The sequence below is a fragment of the Dermacentor andersoni genome, chromosome 10 (genome assembly GCF_023375885.2).
Source record: "Dermacentor andersoni chromosome 10, qqDerAnde1_hic_scaffold, whole genome shotgun sequence".
NCBI classification, from domain to species: Eukaryota; Metazoa; Arthropoda; class Arachnida; order Ixodida; family Ixodidae; genus Dermacentor; species Dermacentor andersoni.
The window spans coordinates 23,824,103-23,830,379 of NC_092823.1; positions in this window are offsets into that span (position 1 = coordinate 23,824,103).

Genomic DNA, 6,277 nt, shown 5'->3' on the forward strand with positions numbered 1-6,277 from the left:
TCGCACTCTATTGTGGAATATTTTAATCCTATTCCCCATCCCTATACAGAGTAGCATGCCAGCGGTTATATACGCGCCGGCAAAATTCTCTGTTTTTCTAATAGAGGCCCCTCTCTCTCTCTCTCTCTCTCTCTTTCTCTCGAAACCTTTTATGACGAAAACTGTATTTTAATCTTAGGTTCTCTTCTTAGGCTCATCACATACGACACGCCGAGATGGCATAGTGGCTGTAGCGCTACGCTGCTAAGCCCAAGGTTGCGGAATCCAGTCCTGGGAGCGGTGGCCGCATTTCCTTGGGGGAAGATTGCAGAAACAGCCGTGGACCATGAATTGAGCAGACGCTAAAAATCTCCACGTGGTTTGTGGCGGTATGCCCAGACTTGGCTGCCTTGCATAGAGATGGACGGATGCATGAATCTTTCTTGAGGTCCGTTGGTGCGCGCGGTTAGTGGCCACGTCGGGACAGAAAGGCCATGCGCCTCCGCCGCGTCGCGGGCGCGGTGGATAGCCCAGAGCTGTGCTTCAAGGTCCGAGCTGCGTAGAGCTCTCTCCCACTCTTTCTCGGTTGTCCTGGCCCCCGGCGCGAGGGCGCAACCCCAGAGCATGTGAGCAAGGCTAGCTATATCCTTACAGTAGCGACACGCGTTGTGAGGGTGCGCGTCCAAAGATATTGTGCAGGAAGGCCGGGCATGGGTAGGTGCCCCTCTGAAGCCGCCTGTGCGTGACTTCTTGTGCTTTATTGAGTGCTTTGTGCGGTAGCGGCATGGTTCTCTTGACTAACTTATAATGCTGGGTGAGATCATTGTAAGTGACGAGGGGGTCGCGCTGGCACCCATCCTGCCGACAGGGAGTCCCTGCTCGCACGGCGAGTTAGGTCTCGTGCGGGTTCGCGTGCCGTCTCGTTGAGGTTAGGGAACGGCCCCTGCAATGGTCCATTGTGTGCTGGGAACCAATTGATGTAGTGCGGGGTGAGGCGATGAGTACCAAGGATTCTGCCGACGGTCGGGGATGTGCTCGCTGTTTCGGAGGACAGAATTGCCCTCTTGGAGTCGCAGTATACCAAGCTTTTACCGTCTTCTAGGAGTGCAAGGCTGATGGCCGCCTGCTCGGCCACCTCAGGACTATCTGTGTGGACCGTGCAAGCGTTGATGAGCGTGCCATCTTTATTGACCACCGCTGCTACATAGGCATGTCTGCCAGGTTATTTGGCTGCGTCCGTAAAGCAGCAGGCTTTCCCGGAGGCGGCTGCCCGTCGGAGGAGTGCTTTGGCTCCAAGTCTTGTGTCGATGTTGTGCTCTGGGTTCATATTCTTGGGCAGAGGGGCTGCCCTGATGTGAGCATATAAAACTAAAAACAGAATCTTTGTAATTTGGCAATTTGGGATTTCCATCAGGTATATCTAGCCTCTAACCTTGAAGCGCTGCAGAACCGCGCTGCTCGATTTATTTTTTCAGATTATTCAACATTCACCAGCGTTACATCTTTAAAGAAACGTGCCGGTTTGCAATCCTTGCGCCTTCGTCGAAAACATTCTCACTTATCACTATTTCATAAAATTTTCCACCATACCTCACTTCGTGATGATTTTTTTCAGTCACCGCCGATTATCTTTCCTCGCCGCGATCACCGTAACAAAGTGAAACGCATTTTGTCTCAGTCATCAACTTTCGCTCAATCCTTCGTTCCGCACACTATCATCGATTGGAACGATTTACCCTCATACATAGCCATGGAAACTTAGATAACCAAATTTAAGAAAAGAATTTGCACTACTTTGACGCGCTGTAAAAAATATTGTGTTTTCTTATTAAGTGTGTTTCCCTGATAGTTTTGATGCTTTGTGAGTTGTTGCTCGCTCCTGATGTTTTTATGTACGTAGCTTTCTTTTTTCTTTTTTTCTTTTCTTTTTCTGGTTTCTTGGTTCAATATGATAACTACACTGCCTTGTCGAGCGGGAAAAAAAGAAAAAAATATCTTGTAAATGTTTTTCTTTTTATATGTGCTGTACCTTAATGTACACTTGTGTATTTTCTTGTAGCCACCCCCCCCCTCCACTGTAGTACCCTTCGTCGAGGGCCTTTAGGGGTATTGTAAATAAATCAATAACTAAATAAATACCCGTTATAAGCGCTAAATATATTTGCGATAAAAGTACTTTTTTTTCATAAGGCAAACAAAAATCACCGCCAATCCACTTCTAACAAGGTGGTAGGCCAGCGAAGTTGTACATATGTTGCGCCTCATGTAGGACAACTTCTCGAACACCGATACCATGATGTGTGCCCACTACGCACACTGCTATTCAAAGCGGTATATCACAGAAACACCCATTTCAATGGAGTTCTCAAAAGCTTTATTTTATTTATTACTTTGAAATTACTGGTATATCTGCTTTGTGGTCGCTATGATGCACACAGATGTTTTCCGTTCTGATTTGAGAAATGTTTTTGTACAAAGTAAAATCGACGCATGGCCGGCGTACGGTAGTTCGTTGACTCGGACCGTTGAAGTAACCCAGGCAAAAATCTTCCGCGAAGTTTGTGAACCACTTCTTTGTTACCGCATTTTACATGTCCACATCAGTCGCCGACAACGACCACTGGCGAGAGATTGGCGGCAACGTGCGTTGCTCAGCGCGGAAGTGCGTGCGCTGGTCATCAATCATGTGGTTTGACGGCATTTTTATTTGTGTACTTCGTACTGAAACGAAAGCTGTGCTTTACGTTCGCTTCACGCGCCTGCCTAACGGGGCTAAGAGCTATTGCTCCGGGCCTGGCACTGCCTCCGGGATCGGCCCACCTCAGTTTTCTGTACACGTGATGGACCCGTAAAAGTCCCAGAATCCTAGCTCTGGAGAACATCGCTGTACAAAACGATGGAAGATACTTCAGAACATAAGCCAGGCAACGACAAGTGCGCAGTAAGAGCGGTTTATTTTGGAGGATTCGATGAAACGTATTCCCCTCCACAGATTTGCAAACGAGATGAAAGCTGGCGTTACTAGCATAGCTGCACATTGGCACTCTTTTAACTGCACTCAGACTATTAAATGTTGTAATCAGTGACAGTGATTAGTTCGCTGCTTTTATTGCAAAGGTGAAATGACTTGGCAGATGCGCTGATTGATGGCGGCCTTCGTGCTATCTCCTGCGCCATACTTAACAAGACAGATTTTGATGAAAAGCAGCCAACTCGGTGCTCATCGCACTACTGATTGGTTTGACCGCACTAGAATGAACGCACATAGCCATTTAATTAAGAACACACCTTTGTTTCTTTTATGTAATAACAAGAGAATATGCCAGGTGTTTTTCTTGGAACATATCTTCTAAATTTTCTGTGGGAGATGGGACAATTTCAATCCCTAAAATGGATCGCCTATAGGCGCAGAAAGTTGGCAAATAATAAAATGCTTCATTCACTAATTACCTACATTTCACTAATTACAAACTATCGTACGAGATCTAAACACTCTGATGAGTGATAGTGACTAGTTTGCTACGTTTCTTGCAAAGGTGAAATATTTGGAGAACGCTTAAGCCTCGCCTTCCAGAGTGAAACGCGATAGCATTCAAAGATTCCCGACTCCTCACGCCTCTCGGCAACTGCAGCTTATGTAACCGTAATGTCTAGGCGCTGAATCGTGCTCCCTAAAGGGTTGCATAAAATGCCGCCTCTTCCTCTTCACAATCACTCACACAACCGTAATGTTTACCGGGAAACGCTAACGACGAACGCTAGCGGCGAACGTTATGCACTAAGTCGAGCGGGCGAGGAAGAGAAAGAGAGAGGGATATAAGGAAGGCAGGAATGTTAACCAGTCAAGAGTCGGATTGGCTACTCTACGCTGAGGGAAGGGAGAAAGGGAGGACAGTGCCGGGAGAGAGAAGGGTATAGAGACGCGCAGGGAAAATACTAGTCAAAGCCGCTCGTACAAACCAGATGTTCTGAGAAAGCACAAAACTACCTGCACTGCTTTCTGGGCCAATGACCGGTGGGGACGATGTTCTAGCACTGTCCGTTCACTCAAAGGACGATCATCTTGTTTCCTGAATGTGTTGAACATAAGTGGTAAAAATGCGGCCTCTTGCGTAGGCCGCGGATGAACGGAGGCGAGCGCCATCTGATTGTGTTTTTGCATGAAACCTAGCGCAGCGTATTGCTCTATGAAGCGTAAAAATGGTGGACAATGGTGTATCTGAGGTGTCACGTAATAGAATTATGTTTACTGCTATATTCAAATTACAATCCGACGCCATCATGCCTGTAGGTTGTGTTTAGGTTCTACTTTATAAGTTTTTCTTACGCCGCTTAGTTTGAGGAATTTAATTAGTTCAGTAACGCCAATGGGCCACGTGGAGCGCCTGCGTGGTTGTGGTTGGCAATGACTTTTCGCTGAACGACGTGCGACGCAAGACACCGACAACGGATTTGGTACGACACGGGGCTTTTAGCGCTATCGCAGTAATAACTTCGCAGATGCGACGATTGAGGGCGGCCTTCTTGCATTCTCCTACACCCTACTCTCCACGGCGCATTTGCAAGAAAAGCAACGAAATCAGTGCGATCCGCACTGTCAGGGCCGGATTAACAGTGCTGATGGCCCTGTTCAAAAAAGCAAGGGACACCCCCGCCCCTCACGCCTTACCCTGCCGTGATTCTTGAGACTTCACGCTTTTTAGAATTTGCTACAAGGAACACATGCCATATGCATTCGAAGAGTCTCCGGAGCGTTTATGAAGATCGCCTGGGCGTATACTTTCTCGCAGTTCACGTAGAGAGATAGTCATCTTAATGGAACTATACCAGGAGAAGAATAGACAAGACAGCAATAAGATTTGCCGCGAAAGTTGGTTCAGTACTGAATCAAGGGTAAATATTTTTAATAACAGTCTCAAATAAACAATCATACATATTTTAATTTATGCGCAGATCGCTCACTTCCAAACAGGTAATACATTGACGTTTTTTTTAGGCAATATCCACTTTTATAAGAGAAGGAAACACGTCCATATTGCACACGCCGTTTATGCTATCAAATTTCGGAATAAATTGTCATTTTTATAAAGAAAAAGCTTTACTTGAACACAAGGCCGAAAATACGTTATGCGTTTCCCAGAAATTCAACTTTGAAATGGGGCGTGGATACGTATTACCGTGTTTTCTCTTTTTATTCATCTTTTAAGAAAAGAAAGGTATGTACATTTCTAGAAGCGTCTTCGTGCTTTTTGCTTGGACAGTTTGTTGATGAGATCTTCAACATTGCCCCTCCTATGATTCTCCGCCTCCACGCTCAGCATCGATAAATCGCTGAGGCGGCTGTCAGTCATCGTTGATCAAATACTGTACTTCATCAATTTCAGCTCGGTGAATGATCGTTCGCCAGTGCAATTTGTGACCATCAAGCACAAGAAAATTCTAACAGCACATGAACATCTGCGATTGAACCTTCAAACTTTTCACGAATTCAAGGTTTCAGCTTGTCTGCCACAGAAGAACAGCCTTCGTTGCTTGCTGAAATAAACTGTTCAAGCTCATCGGAAAATGTGCCAGCCAGATCAGAAGGGTACTTTTTCACGAGGTCCATTGCCTGCAGGCGCCTCTGTGCTTGGGAAAAGCAGTTCCAATCGTCAATAACTGCAAGCTGTGAGCAGTATTCGGTGTAAGCGCTCAACCGAGCTGCGAGAACGTGCAGGAGATTGTCAATCGTGACGAAGAAGGTTTCACAGCGTAACTTAGCTGAAAGATCTTGTGACTATGGCGTGCTCGTGCCTTCAGTACTGTCGTATCGCGTCGATTGTTTTCGCTTTCTCTGTGTGTTTGCTTTGTACGAATCATTGTCCAACGCTTCCATCGCAAGCTCTTCAATTTCATTGAACCTCTCTCTCAAGCCGGATGCATAATCACACAACGATTTTATCAGGTTTACAGCAGCAGTAAATGACAGTGTTGGGCTCTGAAGTGTCTTGCTGGTGACCTTGAAACGCTGCAAACCTCTGTCCAGAAACTCAGCCATCAGCGCGGTTTCGAACGTTGTCATCGCCTTCAGCAAAGAATTTGCCTCGTGCTTCGTTTCTACTCGTTCGTCATGATCTTCGAATAGTTCCATGAAGGCGGATTTGATTTCGTTAGAAACAGCCATGAGAGGCCTTACTGCATCCGTTCGCGCTGACCACCGCGTGTATGAGACTTGCTTTGGGCTTACAGTGGTTGCGTTTTGTTTCAAGTGCACCTGGAGTATACAGCCCACCCATGAGTAGACGGAGCAAAGAAAACA